We start from the raw sequence: 14773 nt of genomic DNA, 5'->3' as shown, positions 1-14773 counted from the left end.
CTCCTCCAAGCCACTCAACATCCTGACTTGGAAATATAACACTGATCCTTTGGTGTTGCTGGGTCCAAATCCTCCAACTCCCTTCACAATAGGGCTGTGGGGGTCTCAACACCACATGTACTGCAGGGGCTCAAGGAAGTAGCTTTTCCAGAGCAAATCCACGTGGGCCATAAATGCTGTACCAAGCAGTGACACTCAAATCCTTTGATAAAAGGAGGAAATATTGAGCAGGTGAGTTCTGTATTGAGATATACAATTCACGTTACACCTCAGAGACATAGCAGGATTGAGTTGCTCCATGTTAACTACCTGTTATTTTGCCTTCAGCGAGATTACTAGCAGTGTAACTGCGATGATTGGCAGAATTAGATTGCTTGGCTTCTCTTTGTTCCAGGCATTGACGTTTGCAAGGTATCAATATTTTAACTGTTGTTTGGGCGTGCGACGAAAGAATGTTTTGCTCTGTTCACGGGTTCGGCTGGGGCCTGAGGTTGTGAATCTGAATTCCAAGGTTGTTCCAGTGAAGTAGTCACTGGCTGTAAGCAACCCCACCCCTCCGGAAGTAGCTGAGGCAGTATTAATGACAAGTGAGTGGGAGCAAACTTCTATTTATAAATCTTAACAGCGTGGGCTCTTGCAGCAGTGTGATCAAACTAAACAGAGGGCATATTCTGTAAGTAAACTGTATTCGAGTGCTGCCAAAAGCCCATTTACCGGAGCCCTCCAATTATTACGTTTTCCTGTGTCTTTCAGATTCTCCCAGGAGACTGAACCCACATTCCGTTCACATCGACAGTGGAATGTGTAAGTCAGATGTTAAAACCACCTGTTCTGTAATGTGCCTTTCGGTTCTGTGCCAGATTTGCATTCCAACATTAAATCCGATGAAAATTGATAGAGAGTGATCAGCCTGTGGGAATTACTTGCTGCAGTATATTCTCTCCCCTGACAGCAAGTATTATAAAACTGGCAGAATCTTAATGCTTTCGCTCTTACTATCACGATGTGATTTTTTTTTGTTCTCCTGGGATCACTAACACACCTGAAATCGGAACTCTATCCTTCACTGTTGTGCTGTCCTTTCCTTTAACATTAACATCCCAACTTTCTCCTCTTCTTTGAGACATGTAACTTCTTCAGGATAACGTTCCAGATTCTTCAAACAATTGGTACGAATGCCTTGCCTGATGGACCTATTCCCACTGTTCATCGCCTTTGAGGTCTTTCCCAATGCCATCTATTGTTGACTGATCCGTGACTTGGTAAAAACGAGGTCTTGGAATCCCTACAGTGTGGATGTAGGCCATTTGGCCCATCGCGTTCACACCAGCCCTCCAAACAGCATCCCACCCAGATCCCTCACTCTGCATTCTCACAGCTAGCCCACCTAGCCTGCACATCCCTATGAGCAACTTAGCATGGCGAATCCACCCTAACCTGGACATCGTTGGACTGTGGGAAGAAATTGGAGCAACCAGAGGAAATCTGCACAGACACAGGGAGAACGTGCAAACTCCACACAACTGTGTGAGGGTGGAATTGAACCCAGGTCACCACCTACACCATCTATTGACCCCCAAGAGGGTATTGGGGGTGGGGGGGGGGGGGGCATTATGCTCAGCATCTCAAAAACAGACTCAAACCTTGCTAACAGCCCTCGGAGGTCAATCTGGACTGACACTTTGGAATTTTGATCTTCAGTCAGTCCTCTGCAAGTACTAATACCATCAATGGAAAGGTCAAAGTTCGGAGATCAAACTTCTGTTTTTGGTTCTGGTCCAGGATGGAATTGACTCTGACTGGCTGTTGAGAAGACAACTCCTGAGTGCCTCAAAGGCCTGGAGAGCCCTGGGAATTAATTGTTACAGTGCCAGAGACAAAGACACAAAGTGCCCTTTGTGTCTGCACTGGCTTTCTGAGTGTTTGAACTCAGTGCCTTTGCCTTTTTTGCCCTGTAATCCTGCACACTGTTCCTATTTAAGTTGTCATCTAACATCCTCTTGAATGCCTGAAGTGGGCCTCTCTAAAACACAATTCAGGCACTGCATTCCAGACTTTAACTACTCAGAGTTATTGAGTCACGGAGGTGTACGTCATGGAAACAGACCCTTCAGTCCAACCCATCCATGCTGACCAGTAATCCCAACCCAATCTAGTCCCACCTGCCAGCACCCAGCCCATATCCCTCTAAACCCTTTCTACTCATATACCCATCCAGATGCCTTTTAAATGTTGTAATTGTACCAGCCTCCAGCATTACACTCTCGACTGTGACCTCCAGCATCTGCAGTTCTCACTTTCTCCCTGTGCAATCTAGCATCCCTATTCGCCAAACATTACTTTTGGCATTTTGGTTTTGTCCTTGACTCACGTGTTGAGAATAGACAAACACATAAGCTGTCTGAGTCGTCAATGTTAATTCAAAAGCAACAGGAGAGGATTCAAAGGTTCATACAGAGCAGAAAGGGCCCCTTGGCCCATCGAGTATGCAATGACCTAACTACCATGAAAAGTGCACTAATTTCTGCACTTGTCCCATATCCCTGAATATTATGATATTTGAAGTTGTTTTCTAACGGTTGCAAGGTTTCCAGCCTCCACTACCTTCCCAGATTCCCACTACCCACTGAGAGAAAAACACTTTTTCCCAAATTCCCTCTGAATCTCCCACCCCTTACCCTAAAATGATACTCCCCTATGATTGACCTCTCAACCTGTGGGAACGGCTGCTCTCTATCCACTCCCTCCATACCCCTCATCATCTTATACACCTCAATCATGTCCCTGCTAAGTCGTCACTGCTCTAAAAAAAACAATCTGTGCCTGTCTAGTCTCTCCTCATCGCTCAGTTTCTCCATCCCAGGTGCACTATAATCTCCAGCATATCTGTCGAAATTCCTCCCACGGCAAGTGGAGGCAGGCAAGTTGGAGTTCGCCTTGGAGATAATCAAGCCCCATCGGCAATGTTCCCTTTCAAAGAATGTTCTCATTAATTACCCATTAACTGGTGCATAACTGTACCTCTGATGGTACTGCAACTGTTGTTCAGCTCATTAGAGCAAAGAGATACTTTCAGTCAAATTTAAATCACATTGGCTATTAGATGTTCAAGATGATCACCCCCCCACCTCCCCCATCCTCGCCACCCCCAATATTACCCTCACAGTGGGGCTGTTGCGTATGCCCAAATAATTCCATTCCAGTCAGCGAATAAATCACTGAGGCAGACACACACGGCAGCTTATTAAGTATAAGGTTTAAAATTTCATTGACCACATTGTGCACTGAATAATGAGCTCCGAGATGACAATCTCTTCTTGAGGATCTATTGTGGAGATTGGTATTCAGCTCCAGTGCACCGTGCCTTAAACCAAAATGTGAAAACAAAAGGCAGTACAGGGTACACAGCAATGGCACCTCCCTCCCAAATAATCACTCAAATGTGCAACTGAGACTTCCCAGCACAGTCACTGGCTGTTGTGCCTCGAGTGAAATATCAAATCTCTCAGGTAGAACAACAAAGATCATTTCTGAGAAACAGAATCGATGGTATTCTCCCCATTGTCTTGGCCAGTATTTATTCTTCATGGTGTAACTAAGGCAGATTATCTGCGGACTGATTTATTGCTGTTTCTGGAGTTCACTTTGTGTAAATTAGCTGCTGCTTACAATAATTATGCTGCAAACTACTTTACAGACTGTGTAGATTTCTGTAAGACCCTGAATGCAAGAGAATTTGGAACTCCTTAACTGACCAAATTGGAAGTGTATTTGTCCATATTTATGTCCAGAACATGCTGTACCTAACTAATTAAACCATGACTCAACATCCTTTCCAAAAGGTGCTGCTCAAATTGGCTGCAAATAAGAGGTTAATCTCCTAATTTGAATACTTTCACTTCCTTTAGTCCAAAGTGATAAAAATGTTGGTGCATTCAGCAGTTCTGAGGTTGAGCCACTTAGATGATCTATTCCAGTTTACAACAATGATCAGCCCAGCAGGAATGTCGCCATTCATGGGCAAACTTGTGTTTGAGTTTTACCATGTTTACAAGTAACATTCATATCACACAAATGTCAGGTAATGACCATCTGCAGTGAGAGACAAACTAACGACTATCCATTGTCAATGGTGTTACCATCACTGAATCCCCCACTATCAACATCTTGGGATTGACCAGAAGCTCAACAGAACTTGCCACGTAAACGCAGTGGCTACAAAAGCAGGTCAGAGTCTAGGAATACTGCAGTGAGTAACTCACCTCCTGACTCACCAAAGGCCTGACCACTATCTACAAGGCACACAGCAGGAGTGTGATGGAATACTCCCCACTTGCCTGGGTGGGTGCAGCTCCAACAAGACTCAAGAACTTGACACCATCCAGGACAAAGCGGCCTGCCTGATTGGTACCACATTCACAAGCATCCATTCCCTTCCACCACTGATGCTCGATAGCATCAGGATGCACTGCAGCAATTCACCAAAGATCCTTAGACAGCTCCTTCCAAACCCACATACACTTCCATTTGTAAGGACAAGGGCAGCAGAGCCATGGAAACAACACTATCTGCAGGTTCCCCTCCAAGCCACTCACCACCCTGATTTGGAAATTGATCACTCAAATTAAACCAAACTAAAAGGAACCTGAACTGGGAGAATGGGCCACTCTCCTTTCCTTGTACAACTGTTTTTAAAAAAAACTAAAGCCCTCCTCTGAGTGTTGACTTAGGCAGTTTCTGTTGGCCATTTTGGCACCACTGCTTTTACAACCCCTCTGGAAAAAAAACCAAAGACAACATTTTGTTAAAGGGGCAGCATTGTCACAGTTGCCACATTTCTGATATTTATAACAGTAAAAGTTATCGATTGAGCACTTTGAGCTAGCCGGTACTCATGAGAAGGTGCTATATAAATGCAAGTCTTCTGATCTTTCTTCTAGATTATGGGATATAGAATCACAGCAGCAAAGAGGCAGATGAACATTGTAAAACTGGTACTGAAGCATCAGTAAATATTTAATATTGGGCCTACACAGCAGATTTCTCTGAGGAGACAGAGAGAGGTCTGTGTCCTTCCAGAGACCTCAGACGCTAGCCTGGATTGTCATCATGGATTTGGGGAAGGTGAGTCAGGACAGTTGCCCACTCTGCCAATCTGAGCCGATCACCTTCTCCCATTACCTGCCTTGTGTTCATCTCCTGGAGACATGTGTGGGCAAGGCTTGAGGCAGGCCAGAAGGAATGTCAGAGGAATGTAAGTGATTAGAAGGCTGGCTCAGATCTCACCTGGCACACCTCGCTACCAATTTCTTATGCCTACCAACCCTCCTGTCTTGATAAACCCCTCATTTGGCATCTTTGCCTCCATGTTATCCATGGCCACTTACTGAGTATTCACTATAGAAGAACCTCAGGAACTATTGGATAGCCATGGCAAATGATTTTTTTTTCTTTTTTCTTTTTTTTTCTTCTAATAATTTCACCCCCACACTACCACCTATGTGCGGTAGTGCTTATATATTTTTTTTTTCCCAGCACCCATGGTGTGTGTGTGTGCAGGTGTGAGACACAGTGAAAGACACAAAGTGCACGAATCTTTATTCAAATTCCACCACCAGGAAGATAGGAAAACACCCGGGTGGCCAGTGACAAACACTGCCCTTCACATCAAAGGGCAGTGCTGTGTGATCAAAACAGTGAAGGGGAGGGTAGGGACTAAATCAAAATAGAGTTGGAGGGAGAAATGATGCACTCCACTCCCTGCGGCGCCCACCTCTCCCTGAACAACTCCAGGGTGTTGGTCGACACCGCGTGCTCCTTCTCCAAGGACACCCGGGCTCTAACGTGCGAATGCTTTTAAATTGACTTAAACAAATTAAATCTGTAACAATCTAATAGATCTTTCAATCAAACACTGGTCCATTGTTACTGAACCAAAAAGGGTCATAGTGACCAGTTCATTGGGACAATGAATCCAGAGACCAAGACAACAGCTCTGTGATGCAGGCTCAGATCTCACCATTGGCCTTTGGTAGGAACTAAATGTATTAATAAATCTGGTATTAAGAGCTAGGCTTGATAACAGTGACCATGAAACTGCAGGCCAGACAGATTCTTACAATAATCAAGAATAATACACTTTAGGATCGAACTGTCCCAGACATACCTCCAGAGATGCAGAAATGTAGTTGCTCCTTAATACACAGTTAATTTGTTTAAGACAATTTCAAAGGTTTCTCCATGGCTATGCTGTAGTTCCTGAGGTTTTTTTCAGCAGTAAATACTCAGTGAGTGGCCGTGGATAAATTGGAGGGAAAGATGAAGGGTCATGGGGTTTGTGGAGACAGGAGGTGGTAGTGTTGGTAGGCATAAGAGACAGGTCGTGAGCTGTACCAGTGCTCTTGAGATATGGAAATGGCCCAACTCAGTCGAAAGGCAATTAAGGATGGGCAATAACAGTTGGTTTTGCCATACTCACATCCCATATAAACATCTCATCTCATTTAAAAAGTATAAACCCCTAAGGGGTTAATATGTAGCAAAATCAAATACTCAGTAATTCTGAAACCATGTCAAATATAGGCAATCAAGCTAATACATCTTAAAATATCAATCACACTGTGCTTTAAATCTCCCGAACAAATTTATCAACAAACCCTCTGCTGTGTTAACTGCCTCAACAGCCTTTGAAACTCAGTCAAGCATTCATAATGAGCTCAGTTGTCTAAACAAACATTGCAACTCCAGATAGTGGCATCTATTGAAGCTGAAAGACCCAAGATCTCTCTTCCTCTTTTTAAACAGATGACCAACAATCAAAGGAATGAGACAGCTATGATTTCTCCGCAAAGTTTAAGCAGCAAGTCAATTTTTTTCTAAGTTGAAACATTTTAAAATGCTGTTCAGATCATGGAGGGAGTTCCCAGGCACTGTTCTCTTTAGCTGTGAAAGTTACAATACTGAGGGAAGTACTGTAATGCATGTCAACACTTGCACTATGCTACTCGATGTCAAAGACAATATTTTTCTGCAGGACAGATCCCTATGATCAATCATTGGAATAAAAACACTTCTGATTTATGAGACAGCATCTACTAATGACATCTTAAACTTATCAAAACATTGAACACTAACTTACCAGTTAGAATGTTCAAGTATCCTCAACTCTCTTATCCAGTGAGTTTTCCGAATGACCATAATGAAATATCATGGGATAGAAAATATAAATATCATGGGATATAAAATATAAAGTTCCCCTTCATCTGGCAATGGTGACACCACATATTTAGAGAATAGCAACCGAATTGTGCCATGTGGGGAGAATTCACATTTCTTCCCTCACTTTTGCCTGTTTCTGCACCTGTTCCTGTTATTTTTCGTTTGGGATTCCATTATCCAGCCTATTAATTCCACAGCCTCTGTCATACTCGCTGAGTATCTCCTGTGTTTTTCTTTCAGATTTTCAGCATTGTTACATAAATTGGTTGTTCTGAAGAGTTAATGTCGAAGCATCATTAAGGCCCACCCAATCCAATAATGTCAAGCAATCTTTGGGTGTATAAGAAGCAGGTGAGCATGGGCTGTAGATTGAGACAGACATGTCCTCCCTTGCTTCCTGACAGTCTTTACAGTAAGCCTAGCCAGTCAGTGCAATAATTATCATGCATTAGCTGCTTCTTGTGCAAGACAAATACCTCCTCTCATTAAGACTCTGGAGTAGATTATTCTCTAACAATGCTGATTAGATCACTTAGTCACCGGATAGAAAGGAAGATGGGTGACAGCAAATACAAGCTCCCGGTTGTTGGTAATACAAATACAAGGTGTATCTGGGGTTGTAAAAGTGTTGAGGCAGTTAACACAGCAGAGGGTTTGTTGATAAATTTGCCCAGGAGATTTAAAGCACAGTGTGATTGATATTTTAAGACGTTATAGCTTGATTGCCTATATTTGACATGGTTTCAGAATTACTGAGTATTTGTTTTAGCTACATATTAACCCCTTAGGGGGTTTTACATTTTTAAATGAGATGAGATGTTTTTATGGGATGTGAGTATGGCAAAACCAACTGTTATTGCCCATCCTTAATTGCCTTTTGACTGAGTTGGGCCATTCCCATACCTCAGGAGCACTGGCACAGCTCGCTACCTGTCTCGTATGCCTACCAACACTACCATAAACTCCATGCCCCCTCATCTGCATCTTTCCCTCCATGTTATCCATGGCTATTTACTGAGTATTTACTGCAGAAAAAACCCTCAGGAACGACTGAATAGCTATGGAGAAACCTTTGAAATTATCCAAAAGTGTTTTAGTAATGTATTCACACAAGATGGTAACAACTTAATCAATTTCTGTACTCTACCTAATATTTCACAAGTGTACTTTTCTTGGATTAGATTACCTCCAGTATGGAAAATGGGCCTTCGGCCCAACAACCCTCTGAAGGGAACCCACCCAATACAATGGACAATTAAGCATGGCCAATTCACCTAATCTTTGGAACGTGAGAGGAAACCCATGCAGACATGGGGAGAACATACAAACTCCACACAGACAGTCACCCGAAGTAGGAATTGAATCCAGGTTCCTGGTACTGTGAGGAAGCGATGCTAACCACTGAGCCACCGTGCCACCTCTTTGGCTTGCATTGATGAGATAAATATTTGTCTTAGACCCTAAGGGGGTTTTGTAACTTTAGAGGATAGAAGTTTAGAGGTAGTGTACAAAATACCATGCAAGGACTGCACTAAACACTATATAGGACAAACAGGAAGACAGCTAACAATCTGCATACATGAACATCAACTAGCCACGAAACGACACGACCAGCTATCCTTAGTAGCCACACACGCAGACAACAAGCAACATGAATTCGACTGGGACAACACTACTATCATAGGGCAAGCCAGACAGAGAACAGCCAGGGAATTCCTAGAGGCATGGCATTCATCCACAAACTCCATCAACAAACACATCGACCTGGACCCAATATACCAACCACTACAGCGGACAGCTGAAACTGACAACCGGAAGCGGCGGGGACAGGCCACTATAAACACTGGAGGAAACATCAAAGAAGCGCTTCGCAGGAGGGTCCCAAGCACTGATGATGTCGCCTAGCCAGGGGACGAAACGTTTGCAACAAAAACTTCCAGCTCGGCGAACAGAACCACAGCAACGAGCACCCGAGCTACAAATCTTCGCACAAACTTAGAGGATAGAAGTCAGATCACACACCCATTTTAAGGATCTAAATAATCGAGATCTAACACCTCCATATAGTCTGGCGTTCACTGAGATCACTTTAGGTACCGAGATCTTAGGCGCCATCTTAGGTACCGAGATAGCTATATACAGATTCTTAAGTACAAACTCCCAGGGAACAAAAGGTGATTAAAAACAAGAAATATATAAAATATAACACATAACGGCCAATTTCTCTACTTTGAGGGCAGGTTTTCAAGATTAAAAGGGTAACTTGTAGCTTATGAATTGCACCCTTGATGTGATATTAACTGTGAAACAAAATCATTGATAACAAAAATATCAAACAACGAACTGTCGATGCTGGATTCTGAAAAAAAATGAGAACAATGTCAACTGCTAACTTGACGATCCTTCACTTCAGTTTGTCAGACTAATTTATAAGCAGGGTAATTTAAGAGCATGGTCAGTGTGAATATACAATCTTTGCCTGTGCAAGCTTTCAGAACACAAAGTGACTCCTTCAAAGGAGATTATAAGATCCTTCAGTTTCTGTCCTTTGATCTTTCCTCACGCTGAAGATTGCATTATTATTTTGATAATTTCTTGCCTAATTTTTAGCTTCTTGTCAAATTAGCATGTTTCAGCAACCTTTCTATTGTTGCCATTACCGTTGTAGAAATTTGATTGACACAACTTTGAATTTCTGTTGAATACACTGAGATCTTGTGAAGCTAAATTATAAATCTGCCTTTCCCCTCCTTTTCTCAAATATTAATATGGCTTTCTAAAACCATTTTTTTATAGTTGTCTACCTGCTAAGAGTGCTTTAAATCTTTCTTTTCATTGACAATCACAATGTGCTTGCTATCTTTTTGTTTTTTCTATATTCCTCATCACATTCGTCACACAGTAAACCACAATCTGAGAAAGCTTGGAATCCTTACAGTGTGGGGACTGGCCATTTGGCCCAACAAGTCCCCACTGACCCTCCAAAGAGTATCCTACCCAGACCTACTCCCCCATCTTTTTACACTACATTTCACCTGACTAATACACCTAGCCTACACATTATGGGCAATTTAGCATGGCCAATTCACCTGACCTGCACATCTTTGGACTGTGGGAGGAAACCGGAGCACCCGGGGGAAACCCACGCAGACACGGGGGAAATGTGCAAACTCCACACAGTCAGTTGCCCGAGGCTGGAATCGAACAGTTGTGAGGCAACAGTGCTAACCACTGACTATGGTGCCGCCCTCTGGTCTCATTGTGCTGTGCTGAATCCAACATATTTAATTCCAAACTAGTGACCACCTCTCACCACTTGTGCTTCCTAGTTCCCAATTTCACTGTTTGGCTTGCTTATTTATTTTCATTCCTGGCTTATTTATTTTCATTCCTGGCTTATTTATTTTCATTTATTGGCTGCTCACAGTTATCCTTGAGAAGGTGGTGGTGAGCTGCCTTCTTAAACCGCTGCAGTCCGTGTGTAATAAGTTGACCCACAATGCCATTAGAGAGAGAATTCACGGATTTTGAACCTTCCTCATAGCCACTGTATAGTGTACCCTCATGAACCTTTTGTACTAAGTGTTTGGATTTCAGACTGTAGGCTTATCTCCATGAGTTCTCTGCCTGAAAACAGATCTGACCCATTGTGCTGCAATCTCCACTACGTGGAAGACAAGGAAACAATTCCTGAATGAAGGCACAATGGGGATTCAATCCCACTTGGGTGTCGACCTGGTTGATACTGAGCATCCATACAGATCAGTCATTCATCCCTAGGAGTCTGATTTAAATTCATAGAGTTCTAGATAGAGTCATAGAGATATACAGCATGGAAACAGACCCTTCAATCCAACTCATCCATGTCGACCAGATATCTCACATTAATCTAGTCCCATTTGCCAGCATTTGGCCCATATCCCTCCAAACCCTTCTTATTCATATACCCATCCAGATGCCTTTTAAATGTTGTAATTATACCACCCTCCACCACCTCCTCTGACAGCTCATTCCATACATGCACCACCCTCTGTGTGAAAAAGTTGTTCCTTAGGTCCCTTGTAAATCTTACCCTCTCACCCTAAACCTACGCCCTCTAGTTTTGTACTCCCCCATCCCAGGGCAAAGACCTTGACTATTCACCCTATCTATGTCCCTCACAATTTTATAAACCTCTATAAGGTCACACTTCAGCGTCTGGCACTCCAGGGAAAACAGCCCCAGTCTATTCAGCCTCTCCCTACAGCTCAAACCCTATAATCCTGGCAACATCCTTGTAAATCTTTTCTGAACCCTTCCAAATTTAACAACATCCTTTCTATCGTTGTGGCGACATGCAAATTTCCATGCATGTTATAATCAGAAGCTACAAATAGTGATGGGAGAGGCCATAGCATTCTTTCTTTTACAACGTTAATCAGGAACCTCTTCCTCTTCGTGATGGTCATTGCTGTGTGTTGAGTGGATTTACAAACCTGTTTGGCAGCATTACAAATATTGGATCAGTGGTGCTGGAAGAGCACAGCAGTTCAGGCAGCATCCGAGGAGCAGCGAAATCGACGTTTCGGGCAAAAGCCCTTCATCAGCACCACTAATCCAAAATCTGGTTTCCAGCATCTGCAGTTTTTACCTAGCATTACAAATATAGATTACTCAACAATTAAGTCCCTGTAATGAGATGTGTATCTGGGGATTCTGACTCAGAGGCAGGGGAACCAACACATCGCCTGCTGGGGAACCTCGGCATTTGTGGTGAAGACACATAGTTAATGTCCTAAGTCCAGTCAGTCTTTTTCAGTACTCTTCTGCAGAGTAACAACAGACTCAAAACATTAACATTCCCTCTCCCTCCACAGATGCTACCACACCTCCTGATTTTCTGTATTTAGAATTACCGCATTCTACAGCATGGAAACAGGCCCTTCAGCCCAATTTGTCCATACCACTCAATTTTCAGAATTTAAACTCGTCTCATTTGCCTGCGTTTGATCCATACCCCATCCACCCCTCCCCCATCCACACCCCTACCCCATCCACCCCTCCCCCATCCACACCCCTACCCCATCCACACCTCCCCAGCTACACCTACCCCATCCACACCTACCCCATGCACACCTACCCCATCCATACCTATCCCAGCCACACCTACCCCATCCATACCTATCCCATCCATACCTATCAAATGTTGAAATGTTTCTTAAATGATGAAATGTACTCGCTTCCACCACTACCTCTGGCAGCCCCTTCAGACACTCACCATCCTTTGTGTCAAAAAAGCAGTCTTAGGACCCTTTTGTATCTCTCCCCTCTCACTTTAAACCTATGCCTTCTAGTTTTTGCAGGGAAAAGCTATCAACTAGCTATATTATCTAAGCCTCTCAAGGTTTTATAGACCGCTATAAGGTAGCCCCTCAGTCTCCTACGTTCCAGGGAAAAAGTCCCAGCCTATCCAACCTCTCCTTGTAACTCTTGCCTGCCAGTCCAGGTAGCACCCTAGTAAATCTTTTCTGCTCTCTTTCTAGATTGATAATATCCTTATTTGATTCAGGTTTCCAGTATCCGGGGTATTTTTCTTTCATTAGAGGCAGGCACACAACCCAAGACCTCCACGGAAAGATGGAGTTGCTCCTAACATTGAGGAGAAAGTGAGGACTGCAGATGCTGGAGATCAGAGCTGGAAATGTGTTGCTGGAAAAGTGCAGCAGGTCAGGCAGCATCCAAGGAACAGGAGAATCGACGTTTCGGGCATGAGCCTAACATTTCCAATGTCCAAGGTTATTTGAATCACTTGATACTCCAAAAAGCAGTTCGACATGGAGATCATGTGGATTGCAATGATGTGTACTGGCACAGACATTTCTTTTCTCATCCAGCGGGACTTTCCAATTGGAAACGAGAGAATTGGTATTCTCAATGAGGTATCTTGTTAATCCAGAGTCAAAAAGTGCGGTGCTGGAAAAGCACAGCTGGTCAGGCAGCATCCACACGTTGTGGCTTTCCTGCCCCTCGGATGCTGCCTGAGCTGCTGTGCTTTTCCAGCACCACACTTTTTGACTCGGATCTCCAGCATCTGCAGTCCACACTTTCTCCCATCTTGTTAATCCAGTAATCATGCAACCATCTGTAATGGATACGCAATATCTTCCCTTGCCTTTTGTAAGCTATAATAATTCACTTCTTTTTTTGCACGGGCTCACATTATTTAGATTGACAATCCCCTAATTGAGTGAGCTTGCACAATAGAATGTTAATGTCGGCCAAACTGGCCATCAACAGGTCCAGGCAGCGGGCCGTGGAGGGGGTCGTTAGGGCCGACTGCCTGCCCCTCTTCCGCGGTTACGTTAGGGCCCGGGTGTCCTTGGAGAAGGAGCACGCGGTGTCGACCAACACCCTGGAGTTGTTCAGGGAGAGGTGGGCGCCGCAGGGAGTGGAGTGCATCATTTCTCCCTCCAACTCTATTTTGATTTAGTCCCTACCCTCCCCCTCACTGTTTTGATCACACAGCACTGCCCTTTGATGTGAAGGGCAGTGTTTGTCACTGGCCACTCGGGTGTTTTCCTATCTTCCTGGTGGTGGAAATTGAATAAAGATTTGTGCACTTTGTGTCTTTCACTGTGTCTCCCACCTGCACACACACACCATGGGTGCTGGGGAAAAAATAAGCACTACCGCACTTAGGTGGTAGTGTGGGGATTAAATTTTAAAAGGGAAAAAAAAAATTAACAGGAGATTGCGCCGCAGGGAGTGGAGTGCATCATTTCTCCCTCCAAAGAAAAAAATAGAATGTTAATGTCACAGGTCACACCAATAATATTCATACCATAAATGATTAATCACATGATACAGAAAGTAAGCATTGACTACAGTAGAAACATCTGGTTGCCCTTCTACAGGAAGGACATTATTAAACCTGAGAGGGTGCAGAAAAGGTTTACAAGGATGTTGCTAGGGTTGAAGAGTTTGACTTATAAGGAGACGCTGAATAAGCTGGGGCTGTTTTCCTTGGAGCGTCAGAAGCTGAGAGTGACCCTACAGAGGTTTATAGCAATCATGAGGAGCATGCTTCGGATGAGTGGCTAAGGTCTTTTTTCCTTGGATGGGCGAGTCCAAAACTAGAGAACATAAGATTAAGGTGAGTGAGGTAGGATTTAAACAGGACCTGAGGAGTAATTTTTTTCATGAGCTGCTTGGAACGAGCTGTCAGAGAAATTGGTGGAGACATCTGAATGGGTATTAGTAGGAAGGGTTTAGAGGGATGTGGGTCAAATGCTGGCAAATGCAACAAGGTCCGATTGGGACATCTGATCAGCACGGATGAGTTGGACTAAAGGGGTCTGTTTCTATCATGACTCCATGACTCTATAATTAAACCACGTGCTTCCATTTAGAGTGCTGCAACTCTCAAATGAGAAAGGTTTCCATCATATTGATTATGGTTCTGAGCAGAATGGTGAAGTGTCCTGACTCAATCTTGCTATATCCTCCATGTATGTCCAGCCCAAATCTTTATTGATGAGGGTAATGAGTATGATGTTCTCTTTGCACCTCCTCATAT

General features: G+C 43.6%; 1 long non-coding RNA gene across 1 annotated transcript; it reads left to right on the top strand.

Annotated features, from left to right (window-relative positions):
• The first annotated feature begins 653 nt into the window (after positions 1-653).
• LOC148146000 (uncharacterized) lies at positions 654-8499 on the top strand. Its single transcript, XR_015761017.1, has 3 exons — positions 654-673; positions 754-804; positions 8400-8499. It is a non-coding gene; the product is annotated as an uncharacterized LOC148146000 (long non-coding RNA).
• Positions 8500-14773: the final 6274 nt, after the last annotated feature.

This window comes from Chiloscyllium plagiosum, unplaced genomic scaffold, assembly GCF_037043375.1.
Source record: "Chiloscyllium plagiosum isolate Xiang-an unplaced genomic scaffold, Cpla_swu_hap1 HiC_scaffold_22, whole genome shotgun sequence".
Classification (NCBI taxonomy): Eukaryota; Metazoa; Chordata; class Chondrichthyes; order Orectolobiformes; family Hemiscylliidae; genus Chiloscyllium; species Chiloscyllium plagiosum.
The sequence above is the reverse complement of the archived record's forward strand: the minus strand, read 5'-3'. Positions and strand labels throughout refer to the sequence as shown.